This window comes from Hemicordylus capensis, chromosome 2 (genome assembly GCF_027244095.1).
Source record: "Hemicordylus capensis ecotype Gifberg chromosome 2, rHemCap1.1.pri, whole genome shotgun sequence".
NCBI lineage: Eukaryota > Metazoa > Chordata > Lepidosauria > Squamata > Cordylidae > Hemicordylus > Hemicordylus capensis.
Genome location: NC_069658.1, coordinates 305,497,368 through 305,523,803, shown reverse-complemented (window position 1 = coordinate 305,523,803; position 26,436 = coordinate 305,497,368). Strand labels below are relative to the sequence as shown.

Below are 26,436 nucleotides of genomic sequence, written 5' to 3'. Positions count from 1 at the left end.
CACATTATGCCTTTATAGCTGAAATTCATCAAAATGCAAAGATGAATAAATTTTGCAATCATTACCCAACCTTTTCCATTTTTGAGATTATGAGATTATTTTTTAAGGATTTGCTTAAAAAATCACAACAAAAATATCCACAAATGCACTGATAATATGGTAAATGTTAACAGAGAATATAAATGCAGAAGAGGGAACAGAGAGAGAGTCGACATGGTGTAGTGGTTAGTGTCAGACAAATGTGAAGCTTGTATCAGACATGAAGCTTACTGGGTGTCCTTGAGCCAGTCACTCTCTCTCAGTCTTCACAAGGTTGTTGTGAAGATAACATGGGGATGGGAGGGAAACATGTACCCGGCCCCTAGATCTTTAGAGGAAGGGCATGATGAAAAAATTAATAAATAAAATATAGATTCCACCTTTATATATTCTGCTCAAATATTACTGCAAAATGTTGCATAACTGCTTCTCCTGTGCTTATGTAAAATACACGCAGTGAGTCATTTATCTAACCTCCCAAACTCCTTTTGAGCATTGTGTACACATCACTGGTAATGTTTATACCTTCTGTGGTCAATGCAATCGAGACAAGGACACTTCTTAGAAGGCTTTAACTTGAAAAGAACTAATGGAATCCCTTATGAATCAGATTTCTTTTAAATCTTCCCCAACTTCACTTAATTACATTTAAGATGACTGAAGCTTCTTCAGAAAATCAAACTTGATTTTTATTTATATAATAGTCTGGTGCCTGGCTCCATCTCAGACAAGCTCTGAACACTTAAGCAAGCCATTTAACCCCTTATACTGCACTTGTGTCTATCAGCACTTACATTCTGCCAAGAGCAACTCTATGACCTTTTTACAAAGCACCTTGCAACCATGAAATTAATTGCAATATGTATTATTTTGCGCACAGACAGCCACAGACACATGAAGGGAAAATACTGCATTTGCAAGTCATTAGAACCTACAAGACTGCATTGATCAACAATAACTCACTGACAGTGTTACTCCAATCTCACATTCCTTAATCTCTGTTAAAACTAGGGAAAGGACAGCCAATTACTTACTAAAATTTGGCATTAGCCATTGTTGTCTGCATAATCATCTCGTCATTTACAATTGCTTTTCTTTGGTATATCACATTTTGTCCCTCATTTACAAGGTCTCAGCCTGTAAAATACTAGTATTTATTTAAGAGAATGTCTTCTTCACTAAGACATCGCTGCCCATTGAGTTCATCCGAAGAGGTCCATCAGTTGCCACTAGTTTGTCTGGTGGCTACTCAGGGACAGGTCTTCTCTGTTGCCACCCCAAGGCTTTGGAATGTGCTCATGCCAAAATAAGAGTCTCCCCATCTCGGACAGATTTTTTAATGACTCATAAGACATTCACTCAGGCTTTTAAACTAAAGTTGTTGTTTTAAACTGTTTTTAATGATTTGATTTCTGTTTTATGCTTGTTGTAAATCACTCAGAGCAGGGGCAGATCCAACATTGCGCAAATGGTTTCAAATAACCTGTGCCGCGCCCCTCAGGGTCTGCCCCAGCCATGGGTCGAAGTTTTGCTCACACACAGATGTGGGGTAAAATTTTGCTTGCACACATTGCCTCACCTCCCATTTCTGAGCAAATCCCCGGCCAGCACCACATTTGCAGTGCAGCCAGGAGCAGCTCTCCCTGCTTAAAAAGGCAGGGAGACGTGTTCCCGGCCAGGCTGGGAAGCCGGCGCTGGGCTAAGCTGCTCAAAAATTGAGCTGCACAGGCGGCTCCGTTTTGAGCAGCTTAGCCCAGCGCCGGCTTCCCAGCCTGGCCGGGAACATGTCTCCCTGCCTTTTTAAGCAGAGAGAGCCGCTCCCGGCCGCACTGCAAACATGGCGCTGGCCGGAAATTTGCTCGGAAACGGGGTATGCAGGCATGTTTGCAAGCAAACCCCACCCCCTGCATGCTGTGTCTGATGTCAGATGCAGGGGGCATGGCTGGGGGGGGCCAGCATTGGCAGGTGGAACAGAGGCCGCCGCAGGCCTCCCTACGCACCTGACCCAGATGTGTTGAGTTTGGGGTGGTGTACAAATATACTAAATACATAAATAAAATCATTATTATATGTTCTTATGATAATTATGATAATATATGTTCTCACTGAGAAAAACGACTCCTAAAGCACTTTCAGAACAAAGCATTGAACAATAAATAAAATAAGAGGCAGCCCTTCCTGCAGGCTTTCTATCAAACAGACCAAGAAAAATAATCTATCTATTTCTGTTTTTACATTTATATCCTGCTCTTCCTCCAAGGATCCTAGAGCGGTGTACTACATACTTGAGTTTCTCCTCACAACAACCCTGTGAAGTAGGTTAGTTAGGCTGAGAGAGAAGTGACTGGCTCAGTCACCCAGCTAGTATCATGGCTGAATGGGGATTTGGACTCGGGTCTCCCTGGTCCTAGTCCAGCACTCTAACCACTACACACAGCAAGGGAAAAGAAAGAAAAATTAATGTAACACATAACAGAGTGAACAAATTGCTCTTTAAAAATTAAAACTTACAGAGATGATAAATAATATATCAAGTTTTTGAAACTCTTTATCAAAAATAAGTATCTACTGATCTACTGGTGATCCCTTCACAGTAGATCCCAAAACAATAGTGCTTAAAACTTTTTAAAAATCAAATTCTTCATATGATATGTTACAATAAAATGAAGCTTTCATTCATACTTATAAATATTAGTGAATTGTTTGCCTCCCCAGAGGATTCTTCTCCTTCCCAGCACTGCTGTCTAGTAAGCAGTATTCTTTCTTTTCTAAATTGCATCCATCGAGGGAGAATCTGGATCAGGACCACAGCATGGGAGGAAAGTCGCTTTAACCCTCCCCCCCCGCCCCCATCATTCCAGTCTGGATTCTCATCCTCTCACTGCTGCTAATTGCCGTGGAAGGAAATTCCCATGGGAGCAAACAGGAGCTTCTCTTTCAGGGCACATATCAGCCATAGGAGCAGCTAAATTCTGATTAGAAGTGTGATGGGGCCAAGCGGTTAAAAATTCCCATCATGCTGTGGTTCCAACCCCAATTGCATTCTACAGGCTATTTAGAGAGGGCTTGTCCCTGCTAAGAATTCTTGAAGTTCCTAGAAAATGACAATTTATGTCTCAAAGTGACACAGTTCATTGACAAAGATTTATTTCTCAACCAGAAATACGTGTTTTTCAATTATCCTGACATTTAATTATTTATGAGGTCCAAAACTAAATTACTTTATAAATCACTGTAACCCAGAAGGTGGCAGGAACAGGAACATCACTCTTGAACCACCAAAAACTGTTTTCAGTTAAGATCTGCCTGAATCCCAGACTTGATTTAAAAGATGTGTATGACCTGCAAGTCTCTCTGAATTACCTGTGCACTGCTTTCTAGGATTTATAGACAATAGTAAAGACATTTGCTTAGCACTGATCTTTGTGAACTCACTAAATTTGTTTAGAGCCCTGGATCAATACTATTCATGTAGCTTACTGATGATTCCTACCACCCGTGATATATGGTATTTATCAATCATTTTAATTTATACACACACACACACACACACACACACACACACACACAACAGTCTTTAAGTGTTTCCAAGAACTTGTTAATTGCATTTTTAAAAACTATAACTAAAGAAAAAAGGTAAAGTTACATAACTATTCCAGTCAGGAGCCATAGGAAAATTTTTAACTGCTCTGATTACACTAATTTACTAATGAAGTACTCCAGTAATAGACAATATTATCTTCATTACTTGAGGAGGAAGGTTGTCTCCCTCCCCCGCAACTTCCATAAAATAGAGAGCTACTAGATATAATGAACAATGGCTGCCATTAAAGTTAACTAGCTGCCTTTTAAATATATTTAAGAGAAAACGGGTGGGGCAGGGAAGGACTCAACAACAACCAAAATCAAGAGGTCAATAATTTATTCTGTATCACCAGCAATACAGACTGAAGGCTTGCATTCATATTTTACATGGTATTTAACATTTGTATTGTATATTAATACTGAATTATGGAAGTATTTTGTATTCAGAATTGGTCATGAATTAGCACTTGCACATAATCACATATTGGAAGAGGTGAGGAAAGTCTGTTTTTCTGCTTCCTGCTTCTGAGTATGAAAGAATGGTTAAAGACCTCCGCATTAGAGATTTGAAATATGCACCCTTATTACTTCTTCACCATGACATATCTCAGCTCCAAAGATCAAAATGATAGCATAGTCCCATGTATCCATGTACTATCCATGTGAAAATTTTAGTAATAAGTGTACACAGATTTACATTTTTGGTAACTGTTCCAACCTGCCCTGTGCTCCCTTCCTCTTGAGTTCAGCAATCATAAGCCTCTTCAGGAAATGAAAGAATGTTCTTTCCAAGAACATATTTGACAACCAGTTATTATGATTTTAATAGTAACTTCTTGAAATCTTTTTTTTTTTCATGGAGCAAGTTTAATAATATCTTCTGCAGCAATTTTTCCAAGCAGCCCAGTTATAAAATCAATCAATCCAATATAGAGCTAGACATTCCCAACAGATGGCCATTAAGGAAAAGCCCACTACCACCTTAAGTAACTAGTCTCTTTGCTGAACTGCTCTTACCATTAAAAAGTTTATTTTAATAATAATAAATTATTATTTAATAGTAATAATATTATAATAATAAACTAGCTTAACCCACGCAGAGCATCTGCGCACTAGTACTTGATTGCTCCCGTCATCTACTGCCACAGCTCCCCTCACCTCAGAGTTCTCTCCACCTTCACCTGAGCTGTGCTCCTCCTTCTCCTCCATCTGGTTGCTTCCCTCCCTCTCACCCCTCTTGGTTACTCCTCCATCCCTTTACTCCATCCCCCTCACCCCTCTTGGTCGCAGCTGCAGTGTTGCTGGTGCCCACTGACCAAGCTGCAGCCCCTATCCCGAGAGACCTCCCTCACCTGAGCACCGCTCCTGCTCCTCCCCATAGGAGCAGCAGTAGGCCCATCCCTCACGCTTCCATCTTTCTCTCTTCCCCGCCCTTCTTTTTCTCTCCTCCATTTGCACTTCCCCTCCCTTCTTTTTTCTTTCTCTCTCTTTCCCTTCCTGAGTTAAAAGATCTTGTTCACCTTTCCTCATCTAATCCATACAATGGCAGCCTCCTTCTCCTGAAGAGGCTCTAGCCTACTTCTCCCGAAGGGGCTCTTTCCTCCCTCACGACCCCTCTCTTTGCAAACCCCTGCCATCTAGCTATCTATCCCTCTCCACTACAATCAAGAACATCTTTCGACCAGTAACAGTTGCATTCCAACTGTCCTTAACCATCACAGGCTCCTCCTCCCTATCTGCATTTGGAATCTCCACTGTCCAGTTACCATGGTGCTTCTGCCTGTGAACTCTCACGAGAGCTGCCATACACGGGATTAGCCACAGGTATGCCTTAGAGATTTATATATATAAATATTATAAATATTTATTATAAATAAAATAAATTGCTTTGAGAAGTTATGTGAAAAGCTGTATATAAGTATTTGTCATATATTTGTATTATTTTATTTCACACAATTATACCCCACCCCTCCACTACACTGTGGCTCAGGGCGGCTCACAACATTAATAAATAATAATGCCTGCCAAGATGGTATAGAGGCTCAAAAGGGCTCATTTCCCTTAAAAGGAGCCACTTGGCACTGGGCAAAGTGCAGCACTGCACAATGAGAGTTGTAGAAACATAGGAAACTGCTTTCTACCGAGCCAGACCATTGGTCCATCTAGCTCAGTATTGTCTACACAGACTGGCAGCGGCCTCTCCATGGTTACAAGCAGGAGTCTCTCTCAGTCCTATATTGGAGGTGCCAGGGGGCTGTGCAGAGTATTCAGCTTTGGCTGAAGCTTCACACAGGCCCAGTTAGTTAGAAAGTCACACTTAGAGTTGATGGGGGCTGCTGATTACCACCAGGCCTTACAATGAAGAACACTGGCCATGGGGATCTTTTTATGCAGGCAGAGTCCTATTCCCAGCAATGGTGTTGCAGTTCTGGCAGTCAAGTACAAGAAACATATTTTCACGTGACATCAAGCACTTCTGTGGAAGAGTTGTCAAAATCCACTCCAAGGATCACTGGAGCTACATTAGTAGAAAGCAGCAGCAGCACAATGTTTCATCGCTCAGAATATCAGCCACTCTATCCATCCCTTATCATCTAGTATCGTATTTTACATGCCCATCAATACCATTTCTTCTCATGCCATATTACAATTTCCTTGAAACTTATTTTGCTCTATAGCAGGAGCAGGCATGAAGTAGCTCAGGAGCTACTGGTTGCTCTTGGGCTTATCTGAAGGCGTTCTCCAGGCATTTGGCCTTGAATCTCATTCCCTTACTGCCAACACTGTAAATTGGACTGAATGGCTGAGTGGGGGCATGACCGTGCCATTTTCAATCTTTCTTTATTTGGACGCTTACTAAGGCTGCTTCTACTTTCTCTCCAACTTGTTTCCCCACAAAAGTAGCCTCTTTTGCTCCTCTTCTATCTTGCAGCAACATTCTCATGGAATTCAGCTATTCCGATGTTTTTCTCTTTCTATGAATTTTTGTACATGCTGCCATTTTGTGACTGGTTCCACCATCCTGAGCTACCATTTTGTGCCTGGCTCCACCTCCCAAGTCACTCCCAAGGTTCTGCCAAAACAGAAGTAGCTCCTAAAAAGCTCACATGTGTTCTGCTCTAGACAGTCAAATATTTTGTTATTGAAAAACCTCTAAATAATCATACACTGAAAAAATAACATATCAGCTAAATAGTTGATAACCTGTGGGGAAAGATCCTTAGTAAGAAACTGACGCTACACATTGACCTTTCATTGCCCTCTTTCCCTTGGGCTAAGGACCCTGGAAAATATCTTAACCTTATTACAGTTCTGTGCTTCCTGACAGTTGCCTACAAGTGAAAGCTGCAGCCCATTAACATGCACATCCCCATCTGCAAGAGTGGGTCATCAGGAGTTCAGCTGCATGTGATCTATTAGTAAACTACAAAAAGTGAGAGAAAATGAAAATGACTGTAGTTACAAAAGCAAGTATTTACTGTTCAGATTAAGGAGGAGGAAACCCCTATGCATTTAATGGGAAAGAAAACCAGCTCTTCATCAAGGGTACATCTATACAGCCATTTCTCTAAGTCAGGGGTCCCTAACCAGATGTTGCTGAACTACAACTCCCATCATCCCCAGCCACAATTTATTTTTGGTGGGGATTATGGGAGTTGTAGTTCAGCAACTGGAGTACCATAACTGGAGTAGTTCAGCAACTGGACAACCCCTGTTATAAGTGATTCAAAATAGCATAGGCAGTTACCTGAAAAATGTATTTGGGTATGGCACAAGCAATTTCCAAGATATTTCAAAAGCTTGTAGGAACTGCTTTGTACTTTGTGCAACCAATGAAGGGGAGGGCATCTTAACCTCCTCTGAGGTTAACCTCCTTCGAATCCTAATCAAATTCCAGTTATAAATATTAAAAGTGATCTACGTGCTTTCCTGTAAATAGATATATCCATCAGATTCAATGGCATCCATATGAATTTCAAAATGCAGATTCCATCAACTACACACTCACATCTTCCTTGCTGGATTAAGCCTTATGGTCAAGCTGGACAATGAATGTACACTTTGAAACTGGTGTTAATACAGTATATGACTTTCCTGTGTTTTGCCACTATCAGGGACTATAATTCAGTGGTGTGGCCCATGTTTTGAAAGGGTTCAGTTCCCAGGTTCAGTTTCTGGCATCTCCAGGTAATGCTGGCAAATAGCTCTGTATCAGGGCAGGGAGGGCAAACTTGGCCCTCCAGCTGTTCTGGCCTGTGGAACCTCCATAATCCCCAGCCACAGGGGTTAATAGCCAGGGATTATGCAAGTCATAGTTCAGCAACAGCTGCAAGTTTGCCCAGTCTTGCCCTAGACACACTACTGTAGACAAACTGGAGCTAGATGGATCAATTGTCTGACTCCATATATCACAGTTTCTTCTTTACTAATTTATCTGGACATTGGGGTAGATAAATATGGATTGGCTTGTTTGAAGATATTGAAGGAAGTTTTTTTAATAGAATATAAGAACTTTATAGAAATAAAAAGTTACTTAAGAAGGCAGAGTGAACAACAAATAGGCTCTCAAATACTTTGGCTAGTTTGGTTTCAAATTAGATCTATACTGACGGATACTAGTGTTGAGAGCTCTGCCACCTGAACACTTACAAATGTTAGAACATAAGAACAGCCCTGCTGGATCAGGCCCACGGCCCATCTAGTCCAGCATCCAGTTGCACACAGTGGCCCACCAGATGCCGCTGGAAGCCACAGACAGGAGTTGAGGGCATGCCCTCTCTCCTGCCATTACTCCTCTGCAACTGGTACTCAGAGGCACCCTGCCCTTGAGGCTGGAGGTGGCCCACAGCCCTCTGACTAGTAGCCGTTGATAGACCTCTCCTCCATGAAGTCATCCAAACCCCTCTTAAAGCCATCCAGGTTGTTGGCTGTCACCACATCCTGTGGCAGAGAGTTCCACAAGTGGATCACGCGTTGTGTGAAAAAGTACTTCTGTTTGTTGGTCCTAGACCTCCTGGCAATCAATTTCATGGAGTGACCCCTGGTTCTAGTGTTGTGTGAGAGGGGGAAAAAATCTCTCTCTCTCTCCACTTTCTCCATGCCATGCATGATGTTGAGAAACTAACACTCAGTTATTTGGATCAACCTAAAGGGATAGGTTCTAAGATACACAAAACTTTAATACAAATGGAGATTGGAGACCCCCCAATAGGTTTAAGAAATGCATGGGATATTGATTTAGGCAAAAAGATAGAGAAAGCATTGGCTTTCATTATGGAGGACTGAGGGGTTTCTTTCAGCCTCCATTCAAGAACTACATTGGAAAATACTACACCACTGGTATTTAACACCTTTGGCATTAGCCTGATTGTCTCAACAAAATTCCATGCAATGTTGGAGGGCTTGTAAACAGAAAGATATATATTATCATATGTGGTGGACGTGTAAGAAAATCAAACCTTTTGGGGAAGTAATTTTTGTTGAAATTAGTAATATAATGAACCAAAGAGTAGAGTATTTTCCAGATTTAGCTTATTACATATCTTTACAGGCAGGAAATAATACCAAACTTAAAGATAAATAATTAGTTACCTTTTGAATCCTGGAGGCTAAAGCAATTATGGCGCAGCAATGGAAACTCTTAGATAACTTAAATGTGGAAAGATGGCACAACAAGGTATGGTCATGGGCAATTTTAGAATTAAAGATGTGGTGACAGCCAACAACCTGGATGGCTTTAAGAGGGGTTTGGATGACTTCATGGAGGAGATGTCTATCAGCGGCTACTAGTCGGAGAGCTGTAGGCCACTTCCAGCCTCAAAGGCAGGATGCCTCTGAGTACCAGTTGCAGGGGAGTAACAGCAGGAGAGAGGGCAGGCTCTCAACTCCTGCTTGTGGCTTCCAGTGGCATCTGGTGGGCCACTGTGCAAAACAGGATGCTGAGTAGATGGGCCTTGGGCCTGATCCATCAGGGCTGTTCTTATGTTCTTAAGATAATGAAAAACCAGATAAAAGAATCACAATTTTATCGCATTTGGAAAATATATATCTTTTATACAGAGTGTAACCGAGGCAATTCTGATCCTATTCAAGAAGTTTGGAAATTATGATTACTTTGATGTGTTTAATGTGGTTTAGTAGTGGTCTTATATTATCTACATAGTTCCATTAGGTTCATATTATAAGTATGCTATATTGATTTGTATTGAATTATTGTTTGAATTGAACTGGAATGAATATATGTCAAAATGTTCCAATAATTAAAAAATAATAATAAATAAAATCACAGTTTCTTATGTTCATATACTTATGTTCATATACTTAGGCAAGACTTGCCTTAGGGTGTAATTTTGTCATGTAGACATCTTTTTCTTAAATATGCCAGGTGCACACATCTAAAATGCTGTTTCTGGTCATTTCAGTAACAAACATATCCTAAATAAGATACCACCACACACTGCTAGATCCCAGACCAACAGAAAACAAAATCAAACTTATGTCGATGTTCATCAGATTTCCAAAACATATATAATCCTCAAGCTTCTTTTTCAGACTTCATTGTGAACATACCAGCAATCCAGCACTCATCTTTTCAAGCAATTTCACCTAGTATTTTCTCTCCCAGTTAATTTCTTCTTGAGTAAATTTGCCACTTTTTGCATCACTTCCCTAACCTAATGAGGAATCCTTGAACTGATTATAGTAACATAATAATTCCGCATTATTCATCTGTTTTATTTAGTGTGATTATGTGGCTCTCTCTTTAAAGTAATCCATAGATGAGAAATTGCACAACAGCCAATTTGAACAATATATATTGCTATTCATATAAACACAGCAAATTATTGTTATTCAGATCAACAGACTGGTGTTCTACCAAACAGGTTGCCAAATTACCATGTATTTCTAGACTCCAAGTCAATTAAATCCACTTGGCTGGTTCAAACCCCCAGCTTAAACACACAGCTCAATAGACGGTCTTGTATAAGAAACAGAGTATCAGCTTAACCTGTCTAGTAGGATTGTTGACACGATAAAAATAAGACAAAGATATATTTTTGCTTGCCCTGTACACTTAGAAGCGTACAGGAAAGTCATTTAAACATCCAGAACAGAACAGCCAAAAGAATTAACAGTCCCAGTTCCCAATACATGAACACCTTCAGCTCTGTCTCATCATGATCTCCAAGTGTCTCTCTGAGCCCTGTACAGAGTATTTTGCTCAGCTAAATCCCACCTTGAACACCACGTCCCTGCAACCTCATCATGTCTCTCCCTGACAGCTTCTTTTCTCACTGACAGAAACAGAACGTTCTTTGGTCAATGGAGGGGGGTGAAATCCCAGCTATTTTGAAAGAACTGTAGTTTGAAAACTACTCTTTACAGAAGCTTGCCAGAAGTCTGATCTGTGTACCACTGTGGGACATGCCCTTCATTAATTACTGAGATCACAAGTACACTGTAAAGTCTCAGGCCCAGTCCCCACATCTGCCATTGGAATCCACACCCCACACTATCCAGCTGCACCCCCAAAGAGCTCGCTTTATGCTTGAGTGAAGTACTTCCCACAGCTAGGTAGCTATGAAAAAAGCCTTTCTCTTATCCGTTTCTTTCAACCCTCAAACCTTTATCCCCATTCCTAGCACAGCAAAATGGTAATGTGCCTAACCAACCACCTTTTCATTTCCTGTACCCCTATTACCTTTCAATACAGCAACTCTTTGTTTTCAAAGTCACACCTCCATCTTCTTTCTTTCCCTTTCCAGTGTGTCCATGTCACGGCTGCCTGTCCCATACAGTTCTTAAGGTATTTTTAATGCTGTTCATAGGTCTGTATCATTTGATGCTAATTTCCCCCACTTGAGCCAAAACATAGCCACAGGAGGTGGCAACTGACACAACTCCTGCAGACCTCATAACACTAGGACTCCTTTAGATCAGCTTGCTCCCTCAGAGCTCTCCAAAGTTCTGCAAACAAGTCTTGCAGGTAACCAAGATGGGACAATAGTAAGAACTTAATTTTCAATAACTTAAAAAAATTACAGAATTGGTTGAATAAATAATGCTTGCTCTCAAATTGCCCATATCCCTGTCTTAGTCACATGATGTGTTATAGAAGCAGAGGAAAAAGAGTGGTGCCAGAAACATTGTGTTCTATGAGGTTCGTGGGTCAGGTTCGGGGCAGGAAAGGTGCCGTCAGCTTCTAGGCAGGAGACTTACTCACCTATCTATCTATCTATCTATCTATCTATCTATCAAATTTGTACACCGCCTCAAACTTGAAAAAGGTAAGGAATGGGGACGGGGAGGAAAAAAACCTGGAAAAAATGCCAGGAAGAGGGTAGGGAAACAGCAGTGTCAGAAGCTGAAAGGCGAATGTGTGAAGGAACCAAGGAATGCTAGAGATGGGTACTAGGTGGAGGAATTGGCAAATAGTAAGCAATGGGAGATATGTCTTGTCTTTAGGAAGATTTTACCCTCCAGCTCTTATGTTTTAAAACCTTAATAACCCTGGTTTAATTAGGTGCAGTTAATTTCTACAATATTTTTAATATTAATGCCAAATGGTAGTTTGGGAGGATACCAATTATCTAGACCCAGCTTTAGAGTGGGCTATGGGTTAGAGACAGCCTTGGTTGGCTTGATGGATTATCTATACCAAGGCATCAACAGAGAGAGTGTGCTGGTTCTTTTGGTTCTCTCTGTGGCTTTCAATACCATCGGCCATAATATCCTTCTGAATCATCTGAGGCATATGGGAACAGGGAGTACTGCATTGCAGTCGTTCTGTTCCTATCTCTCAGGCAGATTTCAGATGGTGTCACTCAAGGATAGTTACTTTGTGAACCGAGAGCTATTGCATGGTGTCCCTCAGGGCTCCATCCTATCCCTGATGCTTTTTAACATCTACATGGAACCACTGGGTGAGATCACCAAGGGATTTGGAGCATGGTGTTATCAATATGCTGATGACACTCAAATCTCTCTCTCCATGACATTCTCATCATGAGGAAATGGAATAGCTCCCCTAAATGCCTGCCTTCAGGTAGTAATGGGATGGATGAGGGATAATAAATTCAAGCTGAATCTAAACAATACGGAGGTACTAATGGTGAGGGATCGTAATTTGAGGGATGTGATAGAACTTCCTTTTCTGAACAGGGTTGCATTGCCCCTAAAGGAACAAGTACATAGCTTGAGAATGTTTCTGGACTCAGGTCTCACCCTGGTGTCCCAAGTGGAAGCTATTGCTAAGAGTGCTTTCTATCAACTTTGGTTGATATGACAGCTGTGTCAGTTCCTTGAAGATAATGATCTCAAAACTGTGGTGCACTCACTAGTAACTTCTCGGCTTCTACTGAAATGCACTCTATGTGGGGCTGCCTTTGTACATCGTTTGAAAACTTCAGTTAGTTCAAAATGCAGCAGCCAGATTGGTTTCCGGGGTTTCTTGGAGACACCATATTATGCCTGTTTTAAAACAGCTGATCTGGCTGCTGATATGTTTCCAGGCAATACAAAGTGCTGGTAATTACCTTTAAAACCCTAAACAGCTTAGCACCGGGTTACCTGGGTCTTCTTCAGTATGAACCACACTGCACTGTAGGGTCATCAGGAGATGTCCATATCCAGCTGCCACAAGCAGGGGTGTAACTACTATTAGGCAAGGGGAGGCGTCTGCCTGGGGGCCCCCACGCCTCGAGGGACCCCCCAGAGGCATGTCACATGATGATATATTGTGAAGTAAGTGTGTGTGTGTGTGTGTGTGTGTGTGTGTGTGTGTGTGTGTGCGAGGCAAGGGGCCCATTTTAAAATTTTGTCTCTGGGCCCACTCCAGCCTTGTTACGCCTCTGCCTGGTGGCAGCCTGAGATCAGGCTTTCTCTGTAGCTGCTCCTGGGCCCTGGAATGCACTCTCTATGGATATTAGAGGCTTAAGAGTTTTAGCAGCCTTTAAAAGAGCCCTAAAAACATATCTTTTTAGCCTAGCCGTTAGTGAGTACTGAAATGATTTTAAATTGGTTTGAATGAGTTCTTTGTTTTTTATCTGTTTTTATATTTGTGAACCGCCTAGAGCAACCTGGGTAAGGTAGAAAAATATAAATGATTGAATGAATGAATGAATGAATGAATGAAATATACTATTGTTGGAATTTACTGTAATGCAATCCCATTTTAGGTGGCCTGCCTGTGGGTTCCCCAGAGACATCTGGTGGGTCACTGTGTGAAACAGGATGCTGGACTAGATAGGCCTTGGGCTTGATCCAGCAGGGCTGTTCTTATGCTCTTAAGAAGCATGTCAATGTTATCTGCTATTAAAAGTGGTTCAGATATCAAATATTAGATCCTGCACCATTCAGCTTTCTTCAGCACGGTGAAGGCAAATAATGAGTCTGTCCCATCCCAGATTCAAATAACAAAGAAGTCAACTTTCTATATACTTTAGATGAAGATTATATTTGCAGAACCAATTGCCATAATTTATTTTGCCTGGAATCTCCTCAAATAGGATTGTGAGATGTATTCTTTTGTGCTGTTTTGGCCACTGTTTAAACCTAGGTATACAATGAGCTACATTTCACAATTTTGCTATGTATCTCAGTATTTTAGGTTCACTACTGTATTCAGATCCTTCTTTATGAAAGAAAACTACAACTAATTATGTCAAGGATAAAAGGCATATATGTAATTCAAAGATGGATTACAAATAGATTAGGTATATTGACTTTATTATAAACCCTGAATCCAGATGAATTGGCCTATGCTGTTAGAAATTACAGTGGTGCATACATAATTAATGAATGAAATATTTACCTTACTGCCCAAGGTTTACATCCCCCTCTGCTATTAATATGTAACACCATTAAATTTAAATAAAAGAAGTAAGAATATTTTTTTTCATTATCTAAAGTCCAATAATCAGAAAGAAACTAATCCCTTTGATCTTTCTGAGTTAAGCTTGTTAGAATTTGACAACCTTAATTAGGTCAGATGAATTTTTAGCAATAAGTGAACATCTCTGTCACACACACACACACACACACACACACCCCTACCACCACCTCAGTTCAGGCGTTAAAGCTACCAGAATCCATGAAAAATCCTCCCACCATGTATCAAATGCATGTGAAATGCAATAATTCTGTACTCAAAAAAGTTCAAAACATGGAAACTACGGAAGCTTCTTATTAGACTAACATCACCGCACAGAATCCTACTTAAACTTTAAAAGGATTAACTGTTCAGAGTCTGCTATAATATTTTTCAGTCCTAAAATTTGCGATGCCACATGCTTAGAATGGAGTTTGTCAGCTGCAGATATTACACAGTGAGGTTCTTCTCATGATCGAGTGACAAGAGCCAAATCGGGTTTGCAGGGAGAGCAGGCTAAGCTCTCCCTACAGACGATCAGTAAGCCCTCCCTGGGCAGCTGCAGCAGCTGCTCACACGACTGCCGGCTCCATCACAGAGCCGGCGGGGGCTTGGGGTTTCGGTGGCCGCATGGCCCCGGAAGTTCCAGCATGCCCTGCGCAAGTGCACAGGACATGTTGGAGAGACCCCCGAGCTCCCGGTTGGGGGTCTACTCATGAGCTGCTGTGGCGCGGAGCCACCTCACAGCAACACACGATTTTAAAAACTGGGTTTGCAGAGTGCTCACTCTGCAAACCCGGATTAAGGGCAGGGGCAATTCAGTGGGTTAGCCGCTTGTAAGCCACCCGGCTCACCTGCGAGCCTGGTGGTTTACACGACCAGCAAAAATCGGGCTAGGCTCTCCTAGCCCAATTTTCTCTGGTCGTGAGAATAGCCTCAGTGATTGCAAATTGGTATTATTATAAACCCTTAGGGACTGGACATCAAGATATCTCTGGACAAGTGGACATCTACCCGAGTAATCAGTCTTAACAGAAGTAACAATTATACAATTCATACACACTGTAATTTTACTATGCTTGTGGTTTATGTATACAAAATTAAATAAAAATTTTCCTGCATTCGGTTCCCTCCCAGACTAGCCTCCAGTTAACACTGTGGAGATAGTCAATCTGCTGGATCAGTTGAAGTCTAGAAAGGCCCCTGGTGATTATCACATTCCTCTGGAATTGCTTAAAGCTAACATTGAGTAGGGGGCCCCAGTACTGGCAATACTTTTTACTTGCATTAATCAGTTTGTGTTCCCAGGGACTGCGATTAGTCATCATTATCCCAAGGCCAGCCTAGGCCTCTAGAGTCTATATCTCTGCTACATTCTATAGGAGAGTGGTAGGCAGAGCCTCAGCCTGAGTGCATTCACTCAGGAGGCAGTGGGGAGGAGAAAGGAGCTAAGCTCACCTCTGTGAGCGGTGAGCTTTTAAAGGTAAAAATGATGGGAACCCTCCCCTCCCCTCCCCTCCCCCCCAAGCCAGCCGCCACTGCACCCCATCCCATCCTGCTGCCAGGAGCGGTGGCAGCCTTTTAGGGGACAAAAGGGGAGAACTTTCCCCTCACCCAGTCACTCCCCCTCCCCGAAGCAGCTTCTGCCACAGCTGCTCTCCCTTTAAAAGAAACAATGAAGGAAAGGAGGGCACCATTCCTCTTGCCCCCCCTCCCTGCTCCCTCCCCTTATTGGTGGTTTTTTTTAAGGTGACAAAAGCCTTTTTACTTATAGTCAGCCAAAAGGTTAATCTGCCCCGGCTGATACCCAGTGGACTGGGGACAATGGCCGAGATGAAACAGAAGTTATGCTGAAACTACAGTGAGCACCTAGCAGAGCATACAAGGTAGTTCAAGTCAGCACACTACAGGTACAGAATTGGGCAAGTTCCTCAGGAGTTGGGGCAGGCGAAACAATCATGAGGGTGAAGCAATGGGGAAATGGCACTTAAGATGAGAAAAGGAGAGGTCAAAGAAGAAAGGGCAAGGAATGGCCGGCCGCCTGGAAGTTTTTCACATAGGGATTTTAAAGCCCTTTAACTCGCATCTCCTCCAGAATGGAGGGTGTGTATTCACGCATTGGCTAGACACACCCCGAAGTATCTGTGAGTTATCGGGTAGCAGTTCACACACAATTCGGGTTTTTCATAGTGCATTGGAGTGCAGCCTGATTTATATCCAGGGTAAACAAATCCATTATGTATGTCGGTTTTTTGGGACAACTTTGAGTTCACAGTAAATGCCTCCCAGTAAACTCGCGGTAAAACCTGCTGTGTGTAAAAGTCTCTGGAGAAGAAAAATGCCCACCTGGAGAAGGAAGACGTGGATGACGAGGAGGGAGGAAACCCCCCTCCCCTCCACTACTGAGGCTTTAGGAGAGGACAGACCACCAAAGGGAGGGCCCTTCAATGGCCACCAGCACTACCTTTGAAAAAAATTATGTTGACAGTGTTTCTTTTGCACTACCTTACTTCTGCAATATTAGCCCTCTTCAGATATTAGGAAAAGAAGGACGTTGTACTAGCATACAACATATGGTAGCCCATCGGAATTCCCCCCACCACATTTATGTGCTTAAGAAGTCTCGCACTGCCACTCTGTCCACACTTCAAGTGTTTGACTGAAGAGGCAAACACTACAAGTGTGATGGAGCTTGTTTCCATGATTGGAAGGGTGGAGTACCCTACCCTTCCAATCATGGAAACAAGCTTCATCACAGAGCAGCAGTGTGAGGCTTCTCAGAGCCCGGGCAGGACCTTCCAGTATGCTACTGGGACCCTGAACACATGTACAACATCCCTTTTTAAAAAATATATAGTCTGAAGAGGGCTACTGTTAAATTAATGTGGGAAAACTTTATTATAGGTTTGTACAGCCAATGCAGTGCAGTTCTAGCATACTGAAAAGTACTGTCCAGTTTTAAGAGTGGCAACCAGTTTTGTAGGTAAAGATGGATAAAATTAAATATTTGAATTGCACTTGAACAGTGTTTCCCCTCCACCTCCGCAATTGTTGGCCACTGCTCAGCTACACAGTTTTATAAAACATTTGGTTCTGAAAGGAGTTCATTTTCTGGGATTCCTTCATGAAGGATGACCAGCATAAAATGGGTTGCACCCCACAAGGACAGGGGAAAAGGTCTTTTTCAGAAGCCTGATATACCTGAAGGCTTGAGACTAAACCATGTGGGTGACCAAAGAAAAGCCTGAAGAGAAGTACAAAAAACAGACTTGAATGCTGTCTCAGTGAGGAGGATCTGGGAAAGTTGTGGGTTAGCTTAACACTTTGGGGCATGCTCCCAAAGAAAACTAGATCCTTCCCATCTCTTAGTGCTTTTAAGAAACAGCTGAAGACACAGCTGTTTAAATCAGGCTTTTCATTGATAAGTTTTAATGTTTATTGATATTTATTTTTTAACAACTATTTTAATTGATTTAATCCAGGAGAATGAACATGCTAGTCCACTAGAGAGCATTTAGGTAAGTGGAGAACATCTGGGTAATTGAGAAGGAAATGACTTACCTACCATCACCACCACAAAAAGAAAAAGAGAGAGAAGGAAATAAAAAACCAATATTGTAATTGGAGTTTACTACAGATTGCTATATCATGCAGATGGTGCTTTCCTGAAACAAATTACAGATGTTTCAAAGAAGCAGGCATTAGTGGTAAAAGGGTATTACAACTATCATGATAACTGCAACTACTCTAATATTTGCCAACAGACTATGCTAAGCATGAAATCACCAACGAATTCCTGACAACTTGCTATGAACTTTCAGAAGGTTGAGGAAGGAATACGGAGGTTAACTATCTTTGACTTGATTCAAACCAATAGTAAAGAGTTGGTTAATAAGAGTAAAGTAGCAGGAAGTTCAGCAGAAAGGAATCATGCAATGACGAAATTCTTGACCTTTCAGAAAGCTAAAGGGGGACATAGTCAAATATCCAAATACCTTGGCTATTTGGAGAAGCTCTAGGCAGGATTCCATGGCCAGATAAATAAATGGGAAAAGAAGCCTAATATGGGTGGGTATGATGGCACAGTAGCACTTCTATTCTACTCCCTGAATGCATTGGTTTGTGCTAGGAATAATCCTAATGAAACTTCATTACTGTCTTATTTATTTATCTGTTTGTTTGTTTGTTTATTTATTTATTTATTTAACACATTTCTATACCGCCCTAACCCAAGGTCTCAGGGTGGTTCACAACAACAAATACTAAAAACAATTTAAAACAAATAATAAACTTCAATATTCACATTGGGCCGGTTCAGATGATACTTTCAGCCCCAGATCCAACTCACGTGATTAAGGACAACAATCAGAAGCACACCTATCCTGATGCTTTTTTGCAAATGCCCGATGTTGTCTCTGCACATTTCTTCATTGTGTGAGGGGAGCAGTTTGTCTGGACCACCATTCTATGTGCAACCCATATTTTGGTAGTGTGTATAGCAGCAGTTCAGATGAACAGCCCTCCCATGTGATAAACAAATGTGCTTAGAAGACATCAAGATATCTGTGAAAGATGGCAGAATGGATGCAGTGCATCCCACCCCACTTGCATGGGCAGTTCTTGGGGAGAAGGTATCATTTGAACCGGCACATTGTGTTTGTAATAAGTAGAACTGGGAGATCCCAGCAAACACTCCTTGACAACATTCATGTGTCACAAGATCAAGCGGGGGGTGGGGGTGGGGTGGGGATAGGGAATGCTGAGTTTGCTAGTCTATCTCTTGTTCCTAAAAATGTGCAGGCTTTCATGCCTCACACACCTCTGCTTTCCCATCTAACTTGAATGAAAAGCAAGGTAGGAAGATTCCTGCATGTGCAACCACTGCTTTTTAATGGTTAAAACATTAGATGATATAGGCCTGTCCAGTAGTGGGCTGCAAGCTGAGTAGGGACTAACATATATGGTAAAAAAGACACAATCCAGAGAAGATCCAGAGGCCTGCATAAGACGGCCCCTGCCTAGAGAGCTCCATGAGACTAGCTAGTAGTTTTATAAGCCTATACTTACTAATTTCAGACTACAAGAAAAAGGGACAGAAATATCAGACTGTCTCAACACCAGCCAAGAAAGATCAAGATATAGAACTGTGAGATTCCAGATTTTGGTTGGATCTTAGTGGGAAAAGAAAGAATTCTAAAGCAAACAACCCAGCAACTGAGAAAATCCCTCAGTTTGAGACACTCGAGTCTGAGCAAGTCTATAACCTTTTTTGCACATTTTTAACACAATCAAACAACAGAAAGATAAACTTTGAATTAAAAATTTATTATTTATTATTTAAACATTGTTATAAGTGTGATAATTTATACAGAAAGTTAGAGTAAAGAAAATCCCACGAGGCAAGATTACACTGCCATTGTAACAGAACCCATCCATAGTGTATAGCAATAACAATAGCACTTACATTTATATACCACTCTATTGCTGGAATCTCTCTAAGCAGTTTACAATGATTTAGCATATTGCCCCCCAACATTCTGGGTACTCATTTTACCAGCCTTGGAAGGATGGAAGGCTGAGTCAACCTTGAGCCCCTGGTCAGGATTGAACTTGTAACCTTCTGGTTACAGGGCAGCAGTTTTACCACTGCGCCACCAGGGGCTTGGTTATACAGGGAAATGGTTATACATGCAAGTTCAGATTCAAGTTCACACTCTCTGTGCTGTTCACCCTGTGTGGAGCCTTAAATGTAAGGCTGCAGCACAGTATTCAAAAGGTTGTATTCTCTTTTACATTTTCCGTACTAAAATTAAAATAAAACATTGTATCTGCTATAAGTCTAAGATTATCTGCAATACATTCAAACAAGAAGCCACCATTTCTAAATGTACATCCCAAACCTGCAATCATTTTGCCAAATGAGCTAAAATGTGGATTCTTTCTCTAACACATCCTAAATCCAACTGACTTTTAAAAAGTTTTTTAATGCCCAGTATCTCTATTGTTCTGAACTGGCAGGACCATGAGCAATGCTTCAGTGCATCCTGTTAAGGACTGGCAGGAAACTATTCCATCATTATAGACTATTATGGAAAAGGTAGGCAGTCTGGCATTGCCAAGATGCATTATACATTACAATTCTATTTTTATACATAGACACCAAGTGTGGATGGATATATATGCTAAATGGAAATGGACCCACCCATCTGTGTAATTCACTGTATGAAATGTTAGTCAGTATATGAAGAAACATTTAAAGAGTTTAATAACTTAAAACACACTAAACTCCAAAACCACTAAAATTCCATGCACAATTGCGAATAATGTAATGCAAGACGAACTATTCAGACAAATATTATACAAGCAGTTTTAATGTTTAATTGCTAGATATAGGTACTCACTACTAAGTGAAATGATAGATGGCAATAAATAATATATCTGCCATTTATTTGGACAATCTGCAGTGATATATTTGTTTGTAGTCAGTCTGTGCGATCTTTTTACAACAGCTGATTAGGTGGTCCACTGCTTCATCTGCTTCTTTACAAAGGCGGCACTTGCTGTTTGTTGTTGACTTTTCTACTTTTGCTCTTATTGCATTTGTTCTTAGTGCCTGTTCTTGTGCAGCCAGTATTAAACCCTCTGTTTCTTTCTTCAAGTTGACATTCTTAAGCTATTGCCAGGTCTTGCTGATGTCTGATTTCCCAGTTATATTGTGCAAATATTGACCATGCAGGGGCTTATTTCTCCATTTTTCTGCTCGGTTCTTGACTTGTTCTTTCTTGTAGGCCTGCTTTCTTTCATTGGTGTTGAATAGTTTCACGTTATTGACCATTTGAAGTGCATCTTCTTCACTGTCCTTGATATATTCTTCAAGGCCTCTTTTCTCCTCCTCTACTGGTTGATGGACTTGCAGCATTCTTCTTCCACCTGAGCTTCGAGGGAGGTATAGCTTCGAGGGAGGTATAGCCTATCTACATAACCGCGGGGGTGCAGAGCATGATTGATGGTCATGATTTTCCTGGTCTTACGATCTAGCGTCTCTAGCTCTGCCTGGGTCCAGTCTATTATCCCTGCAGTGTATCTGATAACAGGTATAGCCCAGGTGTTTATGGCTTGTATGGTGTTCCCACCATTGAGTTTGGACTTGAGGATTTTTCTAACTCTCCTGATGTATTCACTTCCAATTTTTCTTTTAACTTCAGTGTGTGCGATGTTATCAGCCTGAAGAATGCCCAAGTATTTGTAATGTTCTTTCTCTTCCAGGTTCTTGATCTTGCTTCCATTGGGCAGTTCTATTCCTTCTGTTTTTCTTATTTTTCCTCTGTTCATTATTAATGCAGCACACTTGTCTAGTCCAAACTCCATTGCTATATCGCTACTGAATATACGGACAGTGTTTAGCAGTGATTCAATTTCTGACTGGGACTTTCCATACAACTTCAGATCATCCATGTACAGCAGATGGTTGATTTTACTTGATGTTTTAGATGTTTGGTATCCAAGGCCTGTTTTGTTTAGTATTTGTGAAAGTGGGGTCATGGCAATTATAAACAACAGAGGGGATAGCGAGTCCCCTTGGAAAATACCTCTTCTAATGCTAACCTGTCCAAGTGTCTCACCATTGATTGTTAACTGTGTACTCCACATGCTCATTGCTTTTAAAAATAAATAAATATCTGAATGTTTTTGCTGACACCAGTTGTTTCTAAACATTTTAGTATCCATGTGTGAGGCAATGAGTTGAAGGCTTTCTTGTAGTCAATCCATGCAGCACTTAGATTTGTTTTTCTTCTCTTTCAATTTTCTAAAATCGTTTTGTCAATCAGCAGCGGGTCTTTTGTGCCTCTGATGTTCAGGCAATTTCCTTTCTGTTTAACTGGAAGCTGTTTGTTAGTTAATAAGTGTTGCATTACTTCATCTGCTATTATTCCATATTATGGTTGGCAGGCAGGTTATCGGTCTATAATTACTTGGAACTGCACCTTTTGCTGGGTCTTTCATTATGAGATGAGTTTTCCAGCAGATGAATGATGATGATGATGATGATGATGATGATGATGATGATGATGATGATTTCTATACCATCCTTCCAAAAATGGCTCAGGGCGGTTTACACAGAGAAATAACAAATAAATAAGATGGCTCCCTGTCCCCAAACGGCTCACAATCTAAAAGAAACATAAAATAGACTCCAGCAACAGTAACTGGAGGTACTGTGCTGGGGGTGAATTGGGCCAGTTACTCTCCCCCTGCTAAATAAAGAGAATCACCATGTTAAAAGGTGCCTCTTTGCCAAGTTAGCAATAATTTTTTTTAATTATTATTTTGTAAGCCAATTTGCTGCTGTGCTAAAAGTGGGGTAAACACATTTAAATAATTACAAACATGTTTTAAGATCTATAAAGCAATTTTAAATAAGAAAGTATAATAATAAGATTTCACTATTTTTTTAATTCTAGGAAACACCACAATGAATCACAGATAGCATCTGCCTTCCAGGAATTACAAGTGCTTCTAAGTGATGAAACATTATGTTGTTAGTTGTACCAGACAATAGGAAGAAATATTCTCAAGCTGAAAATAGTAATTGAGCTAAATCAAAAATTGTTCAGGCAGCTGACAACTTGTGCAGATACATGCACAGTTTTATAACATTTGCATTGTACTTACTAGAGGGCCCAGGAGAAAATGCCATATGCATTCATTATTGATTTGTCAGTCTTTCAATTTGTCCATCATTAATGCCCCTGTTTTGACAGAAGAAGCAATATTATTGGAGACAGATATTATTGTTTCTGCATTGTATTTATAAAATGATGAAAACCCAAGTGTCCACATCTCAGTCACATTCAGTGACTTTTAGGGAATATGCAGTACTGAAAGAACACAATTTCATTATACCATTACGCAAAAGATTATTAGTTCTAACAAACCTCTTAAGAGTCTGTGAAACTACGCTGTTCAGTTAGGTGAAAGTCTGAGAGAAACTTTCTAAACCACAGGGGTGTAGCTATAGTTGAGTGGATGGGTTCAAAGAACCCAGGGCCCCGAGCTCCTGAGGGGCCCCAGCTCCACTCTTCCCTATTTTCTTCATTATCTCCCTGTGCTACGCTGATGACACCACTCTGATAGCCAAGAATGCAGATGATCTGCATGCTCTAGTAATGAAAGTCAAGAGGCACAGTGAAAAAAAATGGGACTATAACTAAACGTAAGGAAGACTAAACAGGTACAGCAACCAGCCTCAGAATTTATAATGAAGACACTGAAGTGGTGGATAGCTTCTGCCTTTTAGGATCGACCATCAACAGTAAAGGATCCAGCAGTCAAGAAATATGCCACGGACTAGCACTTGGTAGGGTTGCAATGAAGGCCTTGGAAAGGATATTTAGATGCCGTGACGTGCCTACAACGATTAGAATCATTCGGACAATGGTTTTTCCCATGACAGTCTATGGATACGAAAGCTGGACTTTGAAGAAGCAAGATAGAAAAAGTATTGACGCTTTTGAACTTTGGTGCTGGAGAAGACTTAGCCCGCTCTCCCTGCAAACCCCATCCAGACTCTTCTCACTGATCGTGAGAAGAGCCTCTCTGTCTCGAAACTGCCAGACCCTTGTTCTTCCTCTTGTATGCTACAAATAGGATTTTTTTTTGTCTTTCTTATTGCTTTTGTTCTCTTTATATAATATAGGAGAGCCCAGCGGACATCCAGAGAATGCAGCACCCTTTCCAAGGCTGTTTCCAGTTTTTGGAAGAAGGTTGCTAAGATAATTTCCTGGCTTAGATGGAATTCAGAAATATCTTTGGGCAAAAGTCTGGGTTTAGGCTCATGACAACCTTGTATGGGTAGAACTGGGTGTATGGTATGTCCATTCTCAAAGCTGTCAGCTCACTCACACGCTTAGCTGTGGTGATAGTGATTAGGAAAGCAACTTTGAGTGTGACCATCCTCAAACTTACAGTTTCCATTGGTTCAAATGGAGCTTCCGTTAATGTTGACAAAACTAAAGATAAGCTCCACTGCTCCATAGGCTGCTTTATTGGTGGATATAGATTGTTGAGTCCTTTCATGAATCGCTTACACTCCAGATGAGAAAACACAGTTGTTCCCACCCCTTGTGCCTAGAAGAAATGGCTGCCAAATAGACCTTTATTGATACATTTGCTAATCCTCTCATTTTTAACGAGGTCTTGTATAGAAGCACCTGCTTCACCATGGCCTTTAACAGGCAAAAATCCTGCTTCTGAGCATGACTAGAGAATCGTTTCCACTTGCTGCTATAGTTGCGCTGAGTAGATAGACTATTATTCAACAGTACTCTTTTTAAAATCCGATCTTCCAAGCAGTCATCCATAGAGTTTTTACATCTGGATGTAGTACCCTTTCGTTCTCTCACACCAGAAGGTCCAGGATAAGTGGGAACCTGTGGTAGTTTCCCTTTGCAAGACAAAGCAGCGGTGCAAACCATGGTTGTCTCAGCCACCATGGCGTCACCAGTATGCAAGTTGTGTTGTTCTTTAGAATTTGAGCTAGAACTCAGTTGATTATAGGCTGTGACAGGTAAAGGTACAGGAGGTTCTTGTTCCATCTATGTTGGAATGCATCGCCCAGCGATCCTATGCCTATTCCTGCACATGAGCAGTATTTCTGACATTTTTTGTTGGCAGCAGTTGCAAATAAGTCCACTGCTGGACGTCCCCACATAAAGAATCCTTTATCTCCCACTCGTGGCGTTGGTCGTAATGCAATGTTCGATTGAGGTTGTCAGCTAATATGTTGTCCACACCCCTTATGTGTAAGGCTATTGGATATATTGCATGAACAATGCACCATTCCCATATCTGCATGCTCAGCGTACACATCGAGCCAGAAACTATGTCCCACTGTTGGTTGAGGTACGCAATCGCTGTCATATTGTCCACCTGCACCTGCGTCACTGTGTTTCTAAGCATGGGCTCGAATGCTTTTAGAGCCAGAAAAACTGCCTGCAACTTGAAGTAATTTATATCTTGCTGTGTTTAAAAGCATTGAGCTGTTGTCTATAACTGAGGTTGTTTTCTCATACAGCTCTGAGAATCTGATTGCCAGGCTAGATGTAGTATATATTTTCCTGCCTAACACATCTATCTTTCTCCCTTCTTTGTCAGATGGTGTTGTGTGCTGACAACCTCCTTTTGCAGTCGACGCACAGTCGATTGTCACAGAGTTCGGCACCGGGTGACACAACAGGTAAGTGTTATCTTCTTCCTGAACTCTGTATAAATTCTCTAGGTGCTTTGATGTAGGTCTAGAGGTCAGGGGGACATCCCAGGCTGTCTTGGCAATAACTGGTATCATAGGGAGGGCTATTGGATATGAAGATTTAGCCACTGCCATCATTTTATATACCGGATCTTTTAGCTCCATCTCTGGCATCCTTAAGTCCATACACAGAGGCTCAGCAATTTCCTTGATAAGAGCATGGTAGGCCTTTAGCTCTTCTGGCAGGGATGTGGACGATCTCGGATGCACATCTGAGGGTAGGTCTTACCGGTGGCTAGCCTTATCAGAATCTGACTCTGCCGACTCTGAGGAGTACCCTCCGGCCTCTGATGATGATTGCAGGACTGGAGGAGAAGTTGCTTTTCCCTTTGTTTACCTGATGCCTTTGCCAGTACCTTTGGTACCTTTAGTAACTCAGGGGAAGGTGCATAAGGCTGCACAGGCTCTAATGGTTGCATCTGACATGCAGCAGAGGCTGTCTGCACAGAAAAAACCTCAGCAGCTTGCGTTGCAGTAGTCACTCAAATAGGTTGGCGAACAGGTTCCTGCTGCGCCTTCCAACGGAGGTAATCTGTATAGTCCTCTGATAGTGCATGTCTAAATCCGCAAGAATGTGTCAGCTCTCTGTGAATTGGCTGAGTTGGTTGCAAATGGAGTCCCTGCAAAAGAGCAT

The 26,436-nt window shown here is 41.4% G+C and overlaps 1 protein-coding gene across 6 annotated transcripts in view; it reads right to left on the bottom strand.

Annotated features, from left to right (window-relative positions):
- ARHGEF3 (Rho guanine nucleotide exchange factor 3) overlaps positions 1-26,436 on the bottom strand; it is a 245,027-nt gene that overhangs the window by 112,117 nt on the left and 106,474 nt on the right. Inside the window, exon 1 of one of the 6 annotated variants that reach the window (XM_053296337.1) lies at positions 23,168-23,179. The exons of the other annotated variants lie outside the window; for them this stretch is intronic. The gene's annotated coding sequence lies outside the window, so the exon portion shown is untranslated. Of the gene's footprint in view, positions 1-23,167; positions 23,180-26,436 lie in introns of those variants that run through there. 6 annotated transcript variants of the gene reach the window in all.